Raw genomic sequence first — 21299 nt, 5'->3', positions numbered from 1 at the left:
ACATGAAATTTATACCATCACTTGAACCAGGATTGGTATCTATTCAAAAAAGAGTTTACTAATAATATACATGCTTTACAGACAAAACTGTTCTTACATCTCCACCCCTTGGATTAAGATCCACATTTTCTAATACATATAACACAATTATTTTAAAAATACTACACTCCATTGAATGTCTAGCTAATGCATTGTTAGTTTTTTTGAAAACACTACAGGTGCTCAAGTTCTAAGTACTCTAAAACAACTGTCTCAAAGCAAGGGAAATAAGCACCTTGCAGTTTATGTAGGCTACTGCTTGCATTCAAACTTGCATAGGAGTTCGGGCAAGCAGCTATGGGGAGGAACCAAGAAGGGTTTTTTTTAGAGTTAGGGATCAAAAAGGGAGTTTTAGGTTTAGGGAACAGGAGGGCAATTTTAGGATAAGAGAGCAATCAGGGGAACTTAGGTTAAGGAGGGGAGGTTGAAGTTTTGTTTAGGGAGTGATCAGGGACTTTAGGTTTAGAAGGGGGAGTGGAGGTTGAGGGTAAGAGAGTGAGGACTTGGGCTGGGGAATGGATGGGAAGTTTAGGTTTAGAGTTTACGTTTTGGTAGGGCTACATAGTTATGAAGGGCTGAGTTTTGGGACAGCTTCTTAAAAATGAAATCAGGATAGTGGGAGTTTGAGGCTTCAAGCACTTGCTTTTTTGGGCAAGTGGCAGCAAACAGGTGGTTCAAAGCTATTAGCATGCAAGCACCTGTAGTAGACCCAGTATTTTTAGTTTGAATTATACAAACATGTTCATAAATTCTGCTTGATATTTTTCTAGTAGTTCTATCAACACAAAATGTAGTATATGTTAAACATTCAACAACATAAACCACTTGTATAGAACTTTAGTTAACGTAACCACCAGGGATACAAGTTCTTTCCGTATAACTGCTAGAATACCAACGGCTGTTAGATATATATTCATACTGTGCACACATACTGCAACAATATGTCCCAATATTTCTGCCATAATTATCAGAAGCAGTAGAAATAACTGCCTTTTGGAACGTTTCTACGATTCCTATTTATTTTAAAAACAAATATGGATTCTTCACCAATGAAAGTCAGCCAATGTTTTTGATGGCTTCCATAATGCCATGTGAATTTGCAATCAAGAGTCACTTTACATTGCACCTGTATGCATTCTGCAGTGGTTTAGGTTGCTAAATGTTTACCCTGTGAGAGCTTCTATGTAGAAAAAATAAGTAGGAAGAATCTATGAATATTTATATACCATCAAGAAAAAAAGACAGCAGCAACATTTTATTTAAACATAGCACTGAGAATGTATCAGATTTAAAAACAGATGTATATTTTATAGCTAATTATGTCAATTTCAATATGTGAGATGGAGAGTGAAATAATACACTTGAAATTATGAACCTTACGTGGCAGCTGCTTTAGCAGCTTAGAACAGCCTTCATTTCATTGAAACAGTCAATATTATTATTTATAGTACTTATATTGTATTTGGTCTATGATGTTATTTCTTACACATACCTTTTGATCTTTTTTTCTCTCTCTCTGATTTTCACAATTACTTCTTCTACATCCCTTATCACATTATCAATATATTGCATTTCACTTTGCACAAAATAATATACATCTCTTACTTCCACAGCAGTAACAGTTCCTACTCTCTCAAACATGTTTATTGATCCACTATTTAGCGGACAGTAACTGCTTAGCTTTAGTTCTCACGATGTTCTGTAGCAGGAGCAGCAAAAGATCTTGACCAATTTAATTAACAGTCCTCTTTTTCTTTCAGATTCAAACTGTTTTGTTTTGAGTTTATATTAGTTCACATTTTTACAGTGTGGACAGCTGTTATTTTAGTTCATAAATCAGAGGTAACAAATGTCCAGGATCAATAAAAACTAAAATTAACAATTTTACATTCACTTATTAATACAGCAAACCTAAAGATTTAGTGCACGTACTCTCCATTTCTCAAATTTGCCTCCTTTGTAAGCATGATATCTAGTAAACAGCTAATATTTTTCATCCATGTCCTGTACCGTTTAAAACTGTCCATCTCCCAGTAACTTAACACAGACAGTAAAAAATGTCCATTCTTTGCAAATTGTTTTAGATTTTTTCTTACCCATACCTTTGATCTTTTTTTTTCTTTCTCTCTGATTTTCACAATTACCTCTTCTGCATCCCTTACCACCACTACCAGTATCTTGCATTTCACTTTGCACACAATAATACAGATTTCTAATTTCCACAGCAGTAATAGTTCCTCCTCTGACAGGCTAAACAGTATTGATAGTCTGCATATTCATTTCTTCTGAATCAGTTTCCTGTACTTAAACACCAAGTTTCCAGATTTCCTTCCATTTCTAACTTGGGTCTCTTCACCATTTCAAGAGCATTCCGCCCAAACAAAATATGCAATTTCAACACATCTTACAGATTTACTAGCACACTTTTCTTTCCCATTTATAATCTCTCAACATGATTCATAAAAAAAAAAAAAAAAAAAGTTAATGTACAATCAAATGATCTAAGGAACCAAAGATCAAAGAAGGCCTTACTGAGACAGACACCTGGTGTCAAAGTCATGGCTTCAAACTAAATGCCAAAAAATGCATAGTCATCCCGTTTGGGGAAAAACAAAACACCCACGAATTACCACATAGGTGGCAGCCCCCTTAATACAGAAGGGGTAATAAGAGATCTGGGGACCCAGGTAGATAGTAATTGCTCCTTTGACAATCATATTGCCAAAGTAGTTAGGAAATCCTCATATGTGGCCCATCTAATTACTAAAGGGTTCGCATCTAGAAATAAAGAGGTTATCGTGCCCCTCTACTCATCACTCAGACCCATCATAGAGTACAATGCCCCATTTGGGATGCACCTGAGACACTTCCAACAGCTGGAAAGACCACAAAAGTACCTCACCAAGAGAATTACTGGTCTCAAACATATGTCCTATGCAGCCCGACTGAAAAAACTCAACTGTACTCAGTGGCATACCGCTTACTCAGAGGTGATCTCTGCCTGACTTACAAACCCATGTCCAACTCAGAATTGATGGACATGCTCCACCTAAAGAAATCCAAGTCACTGCGAGCCACGTGCTCCAGTGAGCTAAACCTCGCCACAACAATAAATAGAAACCTTGCCACAACAATAAATAGAACATGCTGGAGGGATAGATTTCTGTCACAAAGACTCCCTGTGTTTTGGAACAAAATTCCAAATTACATCAGGCAGAGCCCCTCACTAACACTCTTCAAGAGAAACCTTGACGAGTGGATGGGTAACAGAAAATACACCCCTGGGATCACTTCATTGGCTCTGCTTGACAGAGGATCAGTTAATTAATCAATGGGGCAGCGAAAACAGACACACTCTGGCTAGACTTATAGGTTCATAGGTTGGTACTAGGCTATCGGCCCTAGGGCCTATGCAAGCCTAGCCATAACAATTCCCTGGATATTTCTTCCCACAATATTTACTTCTCCAGGCCCCTGTCTAGCAGGGCGACGGACATGATCCCCGGGGTGAATTTCCCATCTCCCATCCAATCATTAAGGTTCCTTTTGAAGAGGGCCAAAGAGGCGCTCTGGATTAGACTGCCCATACATATCAAGCAGAGTATGGGGAGTCTCTGGGTCAGGAACCTATCCCTCCAGCATGTTTTGTTCATTGTGATGACAAGGTTTAGATCCCTGGAGCATGTGGCTCTGAGGGATTGGGATGTTTAAGTGGAGCATGTCCAACAGCTCAGGGTTTGACATGGCCTTGTATATTAAGCAGAGATCGCCTCTGAGTAGACGATATGCCACAGAGTATAGCTGGAGTTATTTTTTAGACAGTCAGTATATGGCATCTGCTTTAGGCTTGTGATTCTTTTAGTGAGGTATTTCTGTGGCCTTTCAAGCTGTTGCAGATGTCTTGTGAGGTACATATCAAACGGGGCATTATACTCTAGAATGGGTTTAATGAGGGATGAGTACAGTGGGACAATGACCTCCTTTTTTCTGGATGAAAAGCCCTTAGTGATGAGGTGTGCCACATAGAAGGATTTCCTGACTGTTGTGGCAATGTGGTTATTGAAAGTGAGACCACTGTCCACCTGTGTCCCTAAGTCTCTCATCACACTTTCAATGTTTAGTGTCCTGCCACCCATGTGGTAATTCATGGGTACATTTTTTTTCCAAAGGGGATAAAGTACAGTTTTGTACCTACCATAAATGTATATGTCCGATAGGTATGCATCTGCAGTCATAACATATGGGTTGTCCTGCTTCAGGCAGCCCTTCAGTCGATTCAAAGTCTGGTCTGGCCTCGGCTGATGTCGCATTTGGGGTATAAAAGCATCAGCCGACGCCATTTTCCTCAGTGTTTCTTGCCCCAGATGCCAGGTGCCCTCTAGGAAGGCCAAATTTGGAGGAATGCAGAAACATTCGAAACATTTTCCAAAAAAATATATATATACATATAAATATTTAAATACAAACAAATACACCATAATAGATCCCCCAGCTAGCTAATGGAGGGCTAAGTACCCTAGGAATACCACAGAGGGGAAGGAGGGAGGGTAACCCTGACTGCAGATGCATACCTATCGTACATCTACATTTATGGTAGGTACAAAACTGTACTATGTCCTTCAAGGATGCATCTGCAGTCATAACATATGGGTAGAATACCATAGCCATTCTGGGGGAGGAGGTACTAAGAAAAGGATGGTGTAGTTAAGATCCCCTGCAGGACTGCAGTAGCAAAACCCGCTCTGGATCTGGAGTATAAAGGTAAATTGTAATGCTTGGCAAATGTATGCATGGAGCTCCATGTAGCAGCTTCTAAAATGTTCTTGGTAGCCACCCCTCTTAGGAAGGCTGTAGTGGTGGCTGTGGCCCTTGTGGAATGAGGCCTGATGTTTGCAGGAACTGTCTTTCCATGAAAAGAGTAACAAAATCGAATGCAATTTCCTATCCACTTTGAAATTGTCTGTTTGGAAATTGCTTTTCCTTGTACCCCAGCAGCATATGCTACAAGGAGTTGGTCATTTTTTCTGTTGCTTTTAGTTCTGTCCAAGTAGTAGTGTAGTTGTCTATGTATATCCAGAGTGTGTAGAAGTTTTTCCCCTCTATTTTGTGGATTTGGGAAGAATGTAGGCAAGTGAATAGCTTGGTTCAGGGATACCCTAGATACCACCTTTGGCATAAAGGTAGGATTGGTTCTTAGTGAAACTCTGTCCTGATGGAAGATAAGAAATGGCTGAACTGCCATTAAAGCTTGTAACTCAGATACTCTTCTTGCTGAAGTTATGGCCAGAAGGAATGCAGTTTTCCAAGACAGAAACTGTAGATCCGCAGATGCTGCTGGTTCAAAGGGAGGAAGTGTTAGTTTCTCCAGCACAAAGTTGAGATCCCAAGTAGGTAAAGGAGGTTTGATGTTTTTGATCCCTCTCAGAAATTGCCTGAGGAGAGGGTGCGAGAAGATAGGTGGATCCACATTATATCCTGCTGAAATTGCTGAGGCATGAATTTTAATGGAAGAATAGGACAGGCCATTGTGGAACAATTCTGCTAAGTATTCCAGAATATGTGTCATGCTCGCCACCGTCACATCTAAGCTTTTTGTTGTGTTCCAAATGAGAAATCTTTTCCATTTTGCTGAGTATGTCTTCCTTGTGGAAGGCCGGCGAGCTTCCATAATAATGCCCTTTACTCTCTGCGATAAGTTATTTTGAGGGGGATTTATGGAATTTTCCAGGCAGTTAGTTTCAATGTTTTCAAGTTGGGATGCATGATCTTGAAATTGTTCTGCGTCAGAAGAAGAGGCCATAGGGGGAGAGGCCATGGTTTCGCCTGTGACATGCTCCTCAATAGTGGGTACCAGTGCTGCCTTGGCCAGTCTGGAGCTATCAGAATCACTCTTGGCTGTTCCGCCCTGATCTTCAGTAAAACCTTGAACATTAATGGGAGAGGTGGGAAGGCATATACTTTTAGAGCTTTCCAGCTGAAAGAGAGGGAGTCCACCCTCCAAGCTTTTGGGTGGTATGTCCTTGAGCAGAATGTCTTCAGTTGATGGTTGTGGGGGGAGGTGAACAGATCTATCTCCGGCTTTCCCCATGCTTTTGTTAAGAGTAGGAAGATGTCTGGGTGCAGCATCCATTCGTGTGCATCCATGGTAGTTCTGCTTAAGCTGTCTGCCAGTACATTTTCTTTCCCTGGCACAAACTGGGACTGTAGTTGGATATTGAGTTTCAGGCATAGTTCCCATAGATTCATAGTCAGCCTGCATAGAGGGTAGGAATGTGTGCCTCCCTGCTTGTTTATGTACCACATGACCATGGTGTTGTCTGTCCTTATTAACAGGTGGCCTTGATGGAGGAAAGGTTTGAAGGCCTCGATTGCGTGCATCACTGCCCGCATCTCCTTTTGGTTTATGTGCATGCGCAGCTGTCCTTGAGACCATAGGCCGTGGATACATTTGCCCTCCATGTGTGCTCCCCATCCTTGGTCTGAAGCATCCGTGGTGATGGTTTGTTCTGTTTTTGGTTTGTTGAAAGGCAACCCTCTGTTGGACTGGCAGGCATGAGCCCACCACAGGAATTCCTTTTGAAGGCAAGGAATGATTGGTATCAAAGTTTCCAAACTGTGACTGTCCTGAGACCATACACTCCTTAGGTACCACTGTAATTTTCTCATATGCAGCCTGGCCTGTGGAATCAGAATTATGCAGGATGCCATGTAACGCAGGGCCTGCAGGAATTTCCTTGCAGTTAGCTGAGTTTGTCTGGTCAGATTCATGAAGTAATCCGGAAGTTGTTTTTGTTTTTCTTCTGTGAGAAAGGCCATTTGGGTGGTTGTGTCTAGATCTGCACCCAAAAAGGTTATCCTTTGGGATGGAACAAGTCTTGATTTTTGGATGTTGACTGTGTATCCCAAGGCCTGTAGTAGGTGGATGGCATAGGCCAAGTCCTTTATCAAATTTTTCTTGTTGTCCGCTTGTATAAGGCAGTCGTCCAGATATGGGTAGATTTGAATCCCCTGAAGTCTGCAGTGTGCAATTACTGATGCCAGGCATTTTGTGAATACTCTGGGCGCAGTAGATAAGCCAAAGGGCAATGCTGAGAATTGATAATGCTCTGATCCTGCAAGAAATCTGAGGTGTCTTCTGCAACTTGGTCGAATAGGGACATGCAGGTATGCCTCCTTGAGATCTAGAGTCACCAGCCAAGACTCCTTGCCCAGCATGGGAAGAAGTTGCTGTAGGGTCAGCATCTTGAATTTTGGCACAATGAGGTAAGTATTCAGTGCGGACAGGTCGAGAATAGGCCTCCATTGATTTTCTTTTCTTGGAATAAGGAATAATCTGGAGTAAAATCCTTGGCCTTGTTCTGAAAAAGGTACCTTTTCTATGGCTTTCATTTGAAGTAAGTTGTTGATCTGCTTTAAAGCCTCTGCCCTCTGATTTGGTGGCAGGTTTGGCATTCCGTTTCTTCTTGGCAATGTGTGGAAGTGGAACCTGTATCCTTTGTCTATTATTTGCAGTGTCCATGTGTCCCTTGTAATGTAATGCCAGTTTTTTGAGAATAAAGAAAGCTTTCCGCCTAAGGGTGCTTCCAATTGAGCCCTGGTAAGCGGAATCAAAGTAAAGTCATGGTGTCTGTCATGGTGTAGTGGTTGTTGCTGCTGCTGCTGCACTACCTCTCTGGTTGGTAGGCTTAGCTTGCCCTCTACCTCTGGGACGCCTGTTCCTGCCTCTCTGGCCTCTGTCCGAGTCTGGAAAGGACCAATTCTTAGTAGGCCAGTTTCTGCTGAATCTCGGTGGTTGTACTTGCATGAAATCCTTAACTGTTTGCACAGATTTTGCCTTTTCTTCAAACTTCTTTAAGACCTCCTGAGCCGAGGAGCCAAATAATTTTTGTTTTTCCATTGGAGCATCCAGGAGTTTAGCTTTAACATGGTCTGGCAGAGATTGTTCCTTCTGCCAGGCATGCCTACGAATAACTGCCCCAGTCATAGCTGACCTACATGAAGCCTGCAGTGCATCATAACCACATTTTAAGAAAGGATTACTAACCTGCTGCGAGTTATGTACCAGATCCTGAAGGGATTTGCGGTCAAGGGGTTCAGAAGAACAAAGCTTCTTATTCAGTTCATCTAACAAATACTCTTGGTACTGTATCATATGAAATTGACAATTTAATGCCCTCACGGAAAGAGTTGCAGAAGTATATACCTTCTTTCCCCATCTCTCTAAAGCTCTAGACTCCCTTTCAGAAGGTAGAGGATTTTTTGCAGTGGCAGCTGCAACCCCTTTAGGGCCCTGAGAAATAGTATCTGGGTCCTTATACAGATGAAAATGAGAATCTGGGACCCTGTAGTATCTATCAGGTTTGGCAGGTGCCGGGGGGAAGAGTATCAGGAGCTGTACTAACATCATTATACACATCATCAATAACATTCAAAACAGGAGGTATAGCTAAGAGCCTATGTTGAGGCAAATGCAAAAAGGTCCTTAATCAATTTCTAGAATCAGAGAATTCCTGACCCTGCCATGCCATTGAAAATGCTCTCTCATGGAGTGTAGTGTCTCACCAAAAGAAAACTCTTCAGGAGGGGAGGCGGAAGGAATAGATTCTTCAGCATCAGAATCCTCATAGGGCGAATAAGCCTCCTCCTGGTGATCTGACAACTCAGACCCATCCGTGGACTCATCTGAAGAGTGTTGGTCAGAGGGCTCAGTCCTGGGCCTTTTGTCTGGAGGTGGGTGAGAGCCCCTGTCCAGGTGAGGCTGAGAACCTCTAATTAATGAAATTAGATCCTCTGCAAGGCTGAGGATCTGAGAACTAGAAGGAGGCCTCTGGGAGGTAGACTTGGGAGGCAAAGCTTTAGAAAGTTTAGCAGCTTTAGCCCTGGAAAAGGCCTTAATGGACATGGAAGGCAGGAGTAGATTTGTCCAAAGGTATGGTGTCTGACATTTCCTGAACACTGGTTGTCCTTCCATATTTTTACCAAATGTGATGTCGCATCTTATATGCAAAATTACCCCAAAATTCCTCAACAGCCCGAGACATCGTGGTCTGGGCCTAAGCAAGGAGGCAGTAAGAGTGGAAATCCTTATGAGGTATTTGTTTCCCACAAGTTAAACAATTATTTACTTTATCTGACATCGGCTGAGGCAAGAAAGAGTCCCCAATGGGGTACTTAGCTTTTGAAGTCAAGGTAGCTGAATCACAGGATCTGACTGACCGGCACTTGCAAACTGCTTTGGGCACCGCGCGGCAAGAAAGACTGAGGAAAATGGCCTGATGCTTTTATACCCCACTGACGCCGGGGAAAGTGCGACATCAGCCAAGGCCAGACCCAGACTTTGGACTGCCTGAGGCAGGACAACCCATATGTTATGACTGCAGATGCATCCTTGAAGGACATCTATACATTTCTTGGCATTAAGCTTGAGCCCATGGCTCTGGCACCAGGCATCTGTTTCTGTAAGGCCCTTTTGTAGAATATCCACGTCATTTGGGGATTCAATAATGGCTCCCAGTTTGCAGTCATCTGCAAACTTTGTTAACCAGAGTCCTTTAGTGTTGGACTGTACTTCAGAGAAGTAGATGCCAAACAAGAGTGGTCCCAGGACTGAGGTAGTCCACTTGTCACTTGTCTGGAGCTGGATTTGGAGTCGGCTACTTTTACTGTCTGGGTTCTGTCAGTAAGCCAGTTAGGAACCCATCGAGTGACGTAGGGATTTATGCCCAGCTTAGTACGTTTATCTATGATTCCAGAGTGTGGGGATGGTGTCAAAGGCATTGGCGAGGTCCAGATAGGCTGTGTGGACTGCTTTACTCTCGTCCACAGCTCTGGAGACTGATCAGATTCAGGAGACAAGATCAGCCCTTCACAAACCCAAACTGGGTGGGGTCTAGTGTTTGAAGGTTGCCAGTGTCTTTGTTTATAAGTTTCATGATAATGCATTCCATGCCCTTGCAAATCAGGCTTGTCAGACTGATGGGACGGTAGTTCCTGGGATCCAAGGTGGATCCTCCCTTGTGGAGCAGGATAACTGTAGCTGTGCGCCACTCAGTGGGCACGAAGCCTGAGGTGAGGCTATGATTAAACATGACACTTAGGTGAGGTGCCAGTTCATTTTGTAGTTCATGTAGTACACAGCCTGGGATGTCATCTGGTCCCATGGATGCTGTATTCTTAGCTTTGGAGAGTGCGGTTTCTACCTGTGTGGCCGTAATCATCGGAATTTGGCAATCTTTTGGTACGGAGATGGGCCCTTTAGGGGGTGAGAGTGGGGTGAAGTTGGCACTAAATCGATCTGCAAGGATATTGGCAATATCCTTGGGATCAGTATATTTAATGCCATTCTGTTGCAACTCAGAGCAGATCTGAGCATTGCCATTTAGATTTTTGACATAACTATAGAATGCCTTGTGGTTGTCTTTGGAATCTTTGGCAATTTTATTTTCATAACTAGCTTTTGAGGATTTTATGAGGGATCTCAGCTTCTTACGGAGGCTGGTGAGGGAGTTTTTTGCATCCTGGTATTTTCCTCTTTTTTGCAACTGTTTCTTCCTTCTGTTGTATAGTTTGTTAATAGCAGGGGACCACCAGATTGGCTTCCTTTTTTTGGGGAACAGCATCTTGGTTCTATTTGGGATGGCACGATTCATGCACGAGTGGATGTGCTCGTACAGTGCCTTAGTGTAGGATTCTGCAGTCGAACTTCCAGATCCCGTCTGCGTGGGTGTTGTGAAGTTTGTCACTTCTGACTTCAGTAGCTTGAAGTTGGCTTTGGAGACGTTTTTTTAAGAAGGTTTCCTTACTGGGGGTTGGGGGTGGGATGTGGATGTAAAGGGAGATTTACTTATGGTCAGACCTGACCAATGAGGGGGTGACCACTGGTATGGAGCATCTATCTCCATTGTTGATAATGACCAGGTCTAGGATATTGGAGCCCCTGGTGGGACAATGTTTAGTTGATCCAGGGCATTGGAATTTATGAATTCCAAGAACCGTTGGGAAAAGGAGTTGGTACCAGAGTAGTTTTTCCCAATTAATGGCAGGCTAGTTGTCACCCAGTATTAGGGTGTTTGGTTGTATCTTAATATTTTCCAGTAGGTTTAGAAAGGTGTAGTGAGAATCTTGGGGCATGGATGGGGATCTGCAGCAAGCTACAATTTGGATTGCAGTCTTACCTAGTGTTAGTTGCACCTGGAGAATTTCAGATGCATTGTGTTGGGCAACTAGCCTGGAGGTGTGAATATCCTTGGTGAATATGGACACTCCTCCACCTTTAGCATTTTGGTCCTGGTTTTGTGGCCAAAAAGTGTGGTAAGAACTGTAGCCTGGTATTGCAGGGGTGCTCTCTGGAGCCTTGAACCAAGTCTCAGTTACTGCACAGATATCGATGTTCTCCATTTTTAGGAGTGCCTCGAGAAAGTGCATTTTGAGGTTTAGACTTCTAGAATTGAGTAGCATTACCTTCAGATTTTGCTTGCTTCTATTTGTTATGGTGGTGGTTTTATCCTTTGAACCTTGCCTAAAAAAGGCACTATAGGGGTGGCAAGAGCTTTAGCCAGTAACCTGAATCCCAGGGGTGACAGGTGCAGACCATCTCTAGCAAAGCATCGTGGTTTGTCGATCATGTCTTCCCAGGCAGACAAATACTGGATCCCCTTTGAGTGACAACAGAAGCTTAGCCAATTGTTGAAGTCAATCATTTTGTCCTTGTACTGTGGTATCATTCTTGGCGAAGGCAGGATGCTACTCAGGTCTAGGGTCATACCTGCCTGGGTCACATGATCCAAGAGCTCTTCCATATCTCTTTTCATGTAGTCCAGGGAAGTATGTCTCAAGTCATTCACTCCAGCATAAACAATGACAGAGTCATATTTGTACTTGTTGTGGAGTAACTTGAGTGCATGCGTTATGTGGCGGATCCTGGCACCCAATAGGCAGCTGACTGTAATTTTCTCCTTGTTCAGTCTGGTGAGTGGGACATCAGTGTGCCTGACTATTGAGTCACCTATGACTAAAGTGTTGGGTACATTGTCTTGCCTTAGGGGCTGTTGTTGGGTGGCACACTGGTGTTGTGAGCTATGTGTCACTTTGGTTGTGACTGGTGTTTGTTTGCATTTCGGCTTCGGAGGTCCTTGTTGCTTGGGCAGGTTAATGTTAAGGGCCTCCGCATATGTGGGTTTAGTGTTGCTATGTGTAGGTGTTGATGGTGTGGGTTTTAAAGGGCTATGAGTTGCTTGAGGTGTGACGCAGGTGTTAGCCTTCTCCTCTTGACTGTCTAGCACAATTTTGGCCGGAGAGAGCTTTACTTCCAGTTTGGCTATGTCAGTGCATCTCTCATAAATGCCCTTGGGCAGATAGCCTAGTACCTACCTATGAACCACACCAGAAACATGTCTTAGGTTCTCCTCCATATATATGTTAGGCCAATGTTCCATTAAATACACCAGTGCCATATTCTCTACAGAAAGCATGACAAATCAGAAATCCTTCCCAACCACCAGCTGATGTGCCTCTAATCTTGGCTCAGGTTGTTAATGAGCCACACTTTCAGTTCATAACTGAATGATTACATTTCTTTTTCTCATAGCTATCAAATTACAAATCACATTACCTGACCATAGCCAACTATTTTTCAGAAGCTGCAATTATTTTGCACACGGTCTGTTCATTTTTAAGTAGGTAAAAGTCATTACTTAAACTAGAAACATATACTTTATGACTGTCCTGCCTAAAAATGACTACTGGTTGAAATTTCAATCCTTTACCCAGCTATTATGATTATATACATTTGAACTGACAAAGCATTTCATATTTTGTAATGTCTCAATTCCTATTTATACAAATAAAGCTCAAGATCTTATTCTCCGAAGTATCTTATCTATTACTTAGAAAACCATAACCAATTCGAAGAAAAATATTCCACCTCCTTTTACAGAATTTTAGTGAAATCAAGATGAACCTCTGTAACCTTATGTAAAATGACCTGATTGATAGCATGAACATTTACGTCAAATAGTACAGTAGTTATTTTATGTCATTAATCACGGGAGGTAAACAAGTATCTCTTTAGTGTGAGAGTCATTTGTGATGCTTGCATTATAACGTGTGTATGAATTCTCTCAGTTACTTAAGGTTAGCTGTATATTTTGCTCAATGTTACTAATTTATCTATTTATTGCATTTACCAATTGTTGCCTACGTTAGTTCTACTATCTTTTCATGGGGATAAAAATCAGTTTTGAAGGACATATTTTCAGAATAAAATGAGTATTTTTGAAAGTGTGATGCTCACCTGAATTATTACAGAATATTAACTTCAGAAAAATATTACCAACAGTAATAAATGCTAAAACAAGTACTGAGCTTCAAATCTTCAGTTTATAAAAATTCTGAAAGTCTGTCTTTACACTTTAGAAAATGTAAGGAAACCCCTCTTTCTTCTGACATTGCTAATGATCTAGGCAAAGAATTCTGAAAGTATAAATTAATAAATAATTTGGTAATTTGTCGGACAGTATACTTGATACCGGATATGTAGCGGATGACATGGTGACTTGCTGCTATCGAAACTCATCTGATAAAATCTTTAATAACCAGCTGATGTGGTATTCATATTGCATACAAAATATTGCTGTAATACATAACCTCAAACTGTACTTGACTCAGTTGTTTTTGATTTTGTATCACTGAGGCATATTTTAATATATTCAACTGCACATCCATTTAATTCATCATTATTAGAATGTATATTTCCTGCATTTAAGGAAGAAGGTGCAACTATACCAACATACAAGGAAGAGAGTTTACAGTAGGATGTTCAGTGTTAATAGCCAATCATTACCTTTTCTCCATTTACAGTCACCAACTGACTTACTTATAACCAGGCTGAAGACATTTTATTAAAAATGATTAGCTATCTGAATGTCATTTTGGTCTCTGTGACAGATATAGCACTGTATTCTCCCTCCTGCCAGTATGAACAGTCGATTTTATTTACAAAAGCCAGGGAACAAAGTCAAGAAGTTTTAGCTAATCTTTCAATCTAACAAGGGTGTTTGATACAGCTAACTGGATGAATTCCTGCACTCACTAGAAGACTTAGGAAATCTACCTTAACTATTGATATTTTGGTTATATACATTAAAGAAATCATAGCAATAAAACTGGGCAGACTCGCCATGAAAGCATCTGTCTATACAAGCATGCTCAACATGGGCCTACCTTTGGTCCCTTATTTTTTTAATACTTTTTAATACATGCACAGCTGCATGTAAAAATAGGTTTGTGTTACGTTTAAATGACGTCATGCATGTTACTAGTGGCCATACTGCTTTCTTGTAGTTGGGCATTCTTGTGAATAGACTGACAATGTAAGTAATGCTGACTTCTGGCTCTGTATTTATATTAAATAAAATTCCCACAAATTTAACTATAGCTTTGTTCTGTGAAGAAGACCAAACATGATCTATCAAGAATTATAACACAGAACTTTCAGTGTGCTTGTCAACATCAATGTAGCAATGATGCTCCCTTTTTATAAAAACATCACTAGTTAAAAAGGTGAATACAGCTGCATAAATCTTTGCTATGACTACACCCCTGGAAATGGAGTGTGACCTACAGTATTATTCTTGAATCGCTATGCATGCAGCAATTGTTTTTCTAGCTAAATATACATGCATTTTTGAAACAATTCCTCATCATAAGACCAGAGATTTACACTAGGATTGCTGACCAGCTGTGAATGCAATAATCATTTTGTTAACTAGGGAACACATACTTTTGAAAACAATTTCTCACGCAAGTCTTTTTCCGTCTCTGTCATTCATTATCTGCTTGCTTGCTGTGTTCTGTCTCTGACTATCATTCATTATCTGCTTTCTTGCTGTGCATTTATATTTTTAAAAAGGAAGTTCAGAAGCTCAACATATCGGAGGAAGATTCCGAATGAGCTAACCCTCACAAGTTAAAGGCAGGGGGCAGCCCTAACAGTTCTCAAAAAATGATAAGAGCTTACTAGGAGTTGAGAGTTTCCATTTATGCCATCAACATCTGCACTAGTTTCCATTTATGCCATCAACATCTGCACTACTCTAACAATGATATCAGTTAATTTAATGGCAAAACAAGCTCCGGCCATGATGTACAACTGAGAGCACACTCAAGTGCTTTTGGTCCTTACCAGATTACTAATATTTTTTTTATAACAAACTGCATAAAAAATATTAACAGTGTGTACTGTGAAATGCAAGTCAGGAATAACAGTGAACTTTGAAACAACTTATACTCCATCAAGGATATGTAATACTCTGCAGTATACTTTTAATTCTGTATGTGTTTTGATCCCATCGTGTGTACATCATCAATGTGAAATCCTTGAACAATTTTTTTACTTCATACTTTGTAAAGTACAGTTATAATAGCTTTAAAAGATTACTTAAATGCATGCAGCTTGTAGTACAGTAAATTACTAATCACACCTCCATTTGATGCGAGTGTGACAGAGTCATCACTGCTGACATCTTACACACTCTTAAGCTGCATAACTTGGTCTAAGTATTTTCGATAGATGATTAAAGCTACAAAGGCTCAGGGTAGGTTATTCTCAGGAGAGGAACTTGAATGAAATAATTTACTAAATGATGCAGTTTGCCAGGAACGGGTGAATGAATACAGACATGGGTGTCTGGCTTGAGCATGATCTTGCATTCTGTTCATGTTGTTCATTAATTAGTTACAAAGTCAACAATACATTGTGTGACAGGGTATTTGAATCATGACATACAGCAGAGATTCCTTTTGTGTTTATTTAACACAATGCATTTAGTTTAGAAATACTGGCGGTTTTTTATGCATCATTTCATATTAGTCTATAATTTTCACTTGTATTCTGTAAAACAAATCAAAAATTATCACTTAACGGCCTGACTCCTTTTATGCAAAAACTACACAAACCTATACATCCATATACTATTACAAATTAGTTTATAAGAAACTTTGAATACACATCAGACAAACTAGCGGATGTCACTCTGTCATTTCATACTTTAGTATGTTGCGTGTTCATTTTTGGTTTCCTCCAACATCTCAGACATGCCTTCAGATGAAACAGTTATCCCCTAAACTGTTCCTAGAGGGTGCATAGTGAGTGGTAGTAAGAAAGTGTGCATGCATGCTTGTGTTTGTGTGTAGAGGTGTGTACCCTACAACTGACTAGTAATCTGTTCAAGACTAGTTTCTATGCCCTACATCCATTGCTTGCTGGAACAGACTCTGCCACACCCCAAGTAGGATAAACAATTACTGGAGAATGAATGACTAACAAGCTTGCAGATTATGACATAGGTCATCTATTCGGTCATCTATTCTGGCCCTTAAAAATACTTTGCAATATAAGGTAATTGCAATTTTCATTACAGCTCAGTGAAACTTAGAAGCACAAATTCACAACCATTTATGACAGTCTGCATTTGTAGTAAAGGGGATAATGCCTGCAGATGAATGTCACTGTTGGATAAGGAAAGTACTGTGAATGCCAAGACATCTTAGCCTTCCCATTTGTTTATTTCAAAATCATAAAAAGCACATAAAAAAAAAAAAAAAAAAAACACTTCTCACACACAACATGCTTTGGGGACAATTGTTTTATTAGATTTAACAAGTTAATAAAATCATTTTCCTAAAGATTAAAACCCAGTGAATATCCCACCAGGATACAAGACTACATGTTTATTATCAGTATACCATCTAACTTCACTTCATCTCATGCTGTACTAGACCATGGCTACCCAATCTGCGGTCTATAAGTATATACGAGATCAGCATTCTTTGTCAGTGCTTACCCATTGATCGTAACATTTGAGTAAAGACTGACACACGGAGTAGTTTCACCAATCATCAGAGTGTGTCTAATCTTGCAATTATTTATTTAAAAAACTTGAAGGACTCCAGATAATTTAACCAAACCAAATGTCCATGCCAATAATCTTTTACTTTACTTTTACTTCTCTTAAACCACGATCTGGGATGGGGGTTTTCAATAATGATTAAAGGTTTGGTATTTTTTAAGATGCTAGGTAGGAAATCAGATTATGTGTGAAACTATAGGCATTACTCGAACATGGTTAAACAATCATTACTATGGCTTGTTAGGAGTGGCACTACTTGTGGCTGACAGCGATGAGTTCCATTTAAGTTTGCATTCTTACTGTTTTTTTTCTTTTAAGGAAATTATTTTCCAAAAAATGCCCTCATTGATTACTCAGCAGGAAGTTCTGCTTTCTTGCCAACATGCTAACATCACAGTAGGATCAACAGACTCCATTGCCCAGACAGTAAGAGAGAGAGAAAGGCATACGTAGACAGGATTTTCAGACTGTTGACAGTTTTAGTTGCATTTTTTGTCTAATTTGAGCAATCTGGTCTTCAAACCCCCAAGCATTCTGTGTTCCTTTTATGTGAAAATAAATGCGAAGGTTGCTTCTGTTTCACAGTCACACAAGCATATCACATGCCACACGTCAATAATTCTTAATTGTCTCTGATTTTGTCTAATGTCACTGAATTTTGACTTTCATCTCTCCATGCTCTCGGCAGAAATCTATTGATTTTGCTTCATATTTTTAGTCTGTCCATCCCCTGTAAGACTTTCAATTTTTTAGTAAATTACTGAATATTAACAAACACCAATGCTAGATATTAGTTTCATAGTTTACAGTTCATTTTGTCCAGAAAATGCATACTAATGCAACATTTATTCCTTTAATAAATGGATATACAGCACACAAACCATATGCAGCATTTATCTACAAAAAAAAAAAAAAAAGATGAAAGAGACCCAGCCTAATAGTGCATGAAGTGCAAGAAAGACCCAACTTTGCATCATCAAAGTGACAAGCATGATGATGCGAAGACCGGAGATGCTGCCTCCATAAGTCCAGCGAAAGCTAAAGTTTGGAAATAACTGTAAATGAAACAAAAGACCATCCAGTAAATTGCATTTCTACAGTGGGATGACATCCTGTCTTTGAAGAAGAAAGGGAAAGACTGCACTTGAGGAAAAAAAAAATGGTTGTACATGATCCCTAAATGCTGCAAGTCTGCAGCAACATCTTGAAATATTCCGCTATAGTTATAATCTCTTTCTGTATGCTCACAGTTAAACATTAGTGATGTAAGCAGTCGGGAACATGATTATTTTAAGGAACAGAGGTAGGTAGGCAGACTGTGTGAAAGCAAAGGGCAGTTACTTGAACACTGTTAAACATTTTATCAGTATAGTTTGTCAAGGACAGACAATACATGTGTTAGATCAAAAAGCTGAACTGCATTAGTTTGGTCATTATTTTTTTTTCATTCTTACTACAGTCAAGCATCATTAAAAGTGCACAGTGATGATCAATGGTTATCTTTGGGAAGCAGGGAGGAATGTCGCTGTATAAAAAGCAAAACATATTACATTTAGTTCATCAATGCTGAAAAATCATTTAGCAAGGGACTGCACATATTGCTGAGAAAATACCACGGACATTATTTATTCATTCTAATCAAAAAATAAACAGTACAGGTGTTCAAGTTCATAAACGGTCTATTGGGGGGCAGGTTGTGTGTGAAGGCAAGAGACTTGTAGTAACGCCTGTTAAAATACTACTTGTCAGAGGTGGGGGAAGGCAGTGCGCATGTCTAAGCAAAATAGCTAAAATACATTACAAGCCATTATTTCATTTAGACTAGACTCAAGCAGAAGTGTACACAATCATAGACGGATTTCCTTTTGTGGTAGGCTGCATATAAAACAGAATATTACATTTACTTGATCATAGTAAAACAGCTGCTGATATGACTTGTCAGGTAGAGGTACATCAAATGCTTGTCTGCAGTAAGTTCAAATCTTATATTCTGGCCACTAGTTGTTTCAGTCTGGAACAGTGAAAACATCATAGATGCAAAGTGTCAAAAGCTGTTTTGGGGGTTGTGGGACAGAAGCAGTGTAAGAAACAACAGAACTGACATGATCTTAATCACACTGACCCAATGACTGATAAGATGTCAAAAATGCAGTGCACATTTCTTAGCCTAGAGAGCTGTAAACCTTCACTGTGGTCATTATTTCTTTTTAAACTAATCATAAAGTGTCTACATCTGACTGCAGTGAGACAGGCAGTGTATAAAGGCAAGGGACATTAAATGAGGATTGTTAGCATGTCTATGGGTCTGACAGCAACAAACTGAAATACATAATTTTAAGTTGATCATAATCAGATATCAGAGATGTACACAATCAGAACATGTGGTACAGGACAAAAACTGGACTGCATTACTAAGGGCATTATTTCTTAGGTTCATAGGTAGGTACTAGGCTATCTGCCTGAAGGCATTTATAAGCCTAGCCAGAATGTGTTGGCTTTCGCTGCCCCCTTAGCTTAGTTCCCTGTGCCTCCGTCCAGCAGAGCCATTGAAGTGATCCCTGGGGTAAACGGTTTCCCATCCACTCGTCAAGGTTTCTCTTGAAGAGCATTAGCGAGGAGCTCTGCCTAATGTAGACTGGAATCTTGTTCCAGAGCATGGGAAGTCTCTGGGACAGGAATCTATCCCTCCAGCACGTCCTATTTATTGTTGCGGTGAGGTTTAGATCCCTAGAGCATGTGGGCTCGAGGGGATATGGTTTTCTTTAGGTGGAGCATGTCCATCAATTCTGTGTTGGACATGGCCTTGTATGTCAGGCAGAGATCACCTCTGAGTAGGTGGTATGCAACAGAGTACAGTTGGAGTTTCTTCAGTCGAGCTGCACAGGGCATCTGCTGGAGGCCAGTGATCCTCTTGGTGAGGTACTTCTGTGGTCTTTCCAGTTGTTGCAGGTGTCTTGTAAGGTACATCCCAAATGGGGCATTGTACTCTATGATGAGTTTGATGAGTGATGCGTAGAAGGGCCCAATGACCTCTTTCGATCTGGATGCAAACCCTTTTGTGATTAGGTGGGCCACATAGAAGGATTTTCTAACCACTTTGTCAATGCAATTATCAAAGGAGAGGTTACTATCTACTTGGGTCCCCAGATCCCTTATTATATCTTCTTTATTTAGGTGGCTACCCCTTATGTGGTAGATTTTGGGTACTTTGTTTGATCCAAAGGGGATGACTATGCACTTTTTGGCATTTAGCTTGAGGCCATGGTTTTTGACACCAGGTATCTGTCTCAGTGAGACCCTTTTGGAGGATGTCTGTGTCAGCTGGAGTGTCAATTATAGCCCCTAGTTTGCAGTAGTCTGCAAACTTGGTCAGCCATAGTCCTCCTGTGCTTGTCTGTACTTCTGAGAAGTATATGCCAAACAGGAGGGCTATATGACTGAGCCCTGGGGGATGCCACTTGTAACTGGTTTAGAGTCAGACCAAGCTCCCGCAACTCTTACCATGTGGGTTCTGTCCGTGAGCCAGTTGGCAAACCCATCTCCTGACGTAGGGGTTTATGTTTAGGCTGGTGAGCTTGTCTATAATACCCGAGTGGGGAATGGTGTCGAAGGCCTTTGCGAGGTCCAGGTAGGCTGTGTGGACCACCTTTCCCTCATCTACAGCCTTGGTAACGGTCTCAAAGAAGTCCACCAGGTTTAGGAGGCATGATCTGCCCTTAAGAGCAGAACTGGGTAAGGTCCAGTGTTTGGAGGTTTCCAATGTCTCTGTTAAAGAGATCCATGATGATGTGCTCCATAGCTTTGCAGACCAAGCTAGCCAGGCTTATAGGGTGATAGTTCCCAGGGTCCGTTGTAGCTCCACCTTTGTGGAGCAGAATAACCGTTACTGTACACTACTCTGTGGGCACGTAGCCTGTGGAGAAGGCTGAGTTTAAACAGTGTGTTTAGGTGAGGGGTTAGTTCATCTTTGAGCTCATGTAGGATGCAGTCTGGGACACCGTCCGGTCCCATTGATGCTGTGTTTTTGGCTTTGGACAGAGTGTTTTAACCTGAGTGTCTGTGATTTCAGGGGCACTACCTTCTTCTGGTATAGTTATGGGCCCTTTAGGGGGTGAGACAGGGGTGAAGTTTGAACTGAACCTGTCTGCCAGGATGTTGGCTATATCGGTCGGTTCAGTGTATTTTGTGCCATTCTGCACCAGCTCCGAGCAGATCTGAGAATTGCCACTTAGATTCTTGACATAGCTAAATAATACCATGTGGTTATCTTTGGAGTTTATGGCAATTTTTCTTTCGAAGCTAGCCTCGGATGATTTTATGAGAGAACGTAGTTTCTTTCGGATACTGATCAGG

This window comes from Protopterus annectens, chromosome 10.part0 (genome assembly GCF_019279795.1).
Source record: "Protopterus annectens isolate FY-2018-M chromosome 10.part0, PAN1.0, whole genome shotgun sequence".
Taxonomy (NCBI): Eukaryota; Metazoa; Chordata; order Ceratodontiformes; family Protopteridae; genus Protopterus; species Protopterus annectens.
Note: the sequence above shows the minus strand (reverse complement) of the source record.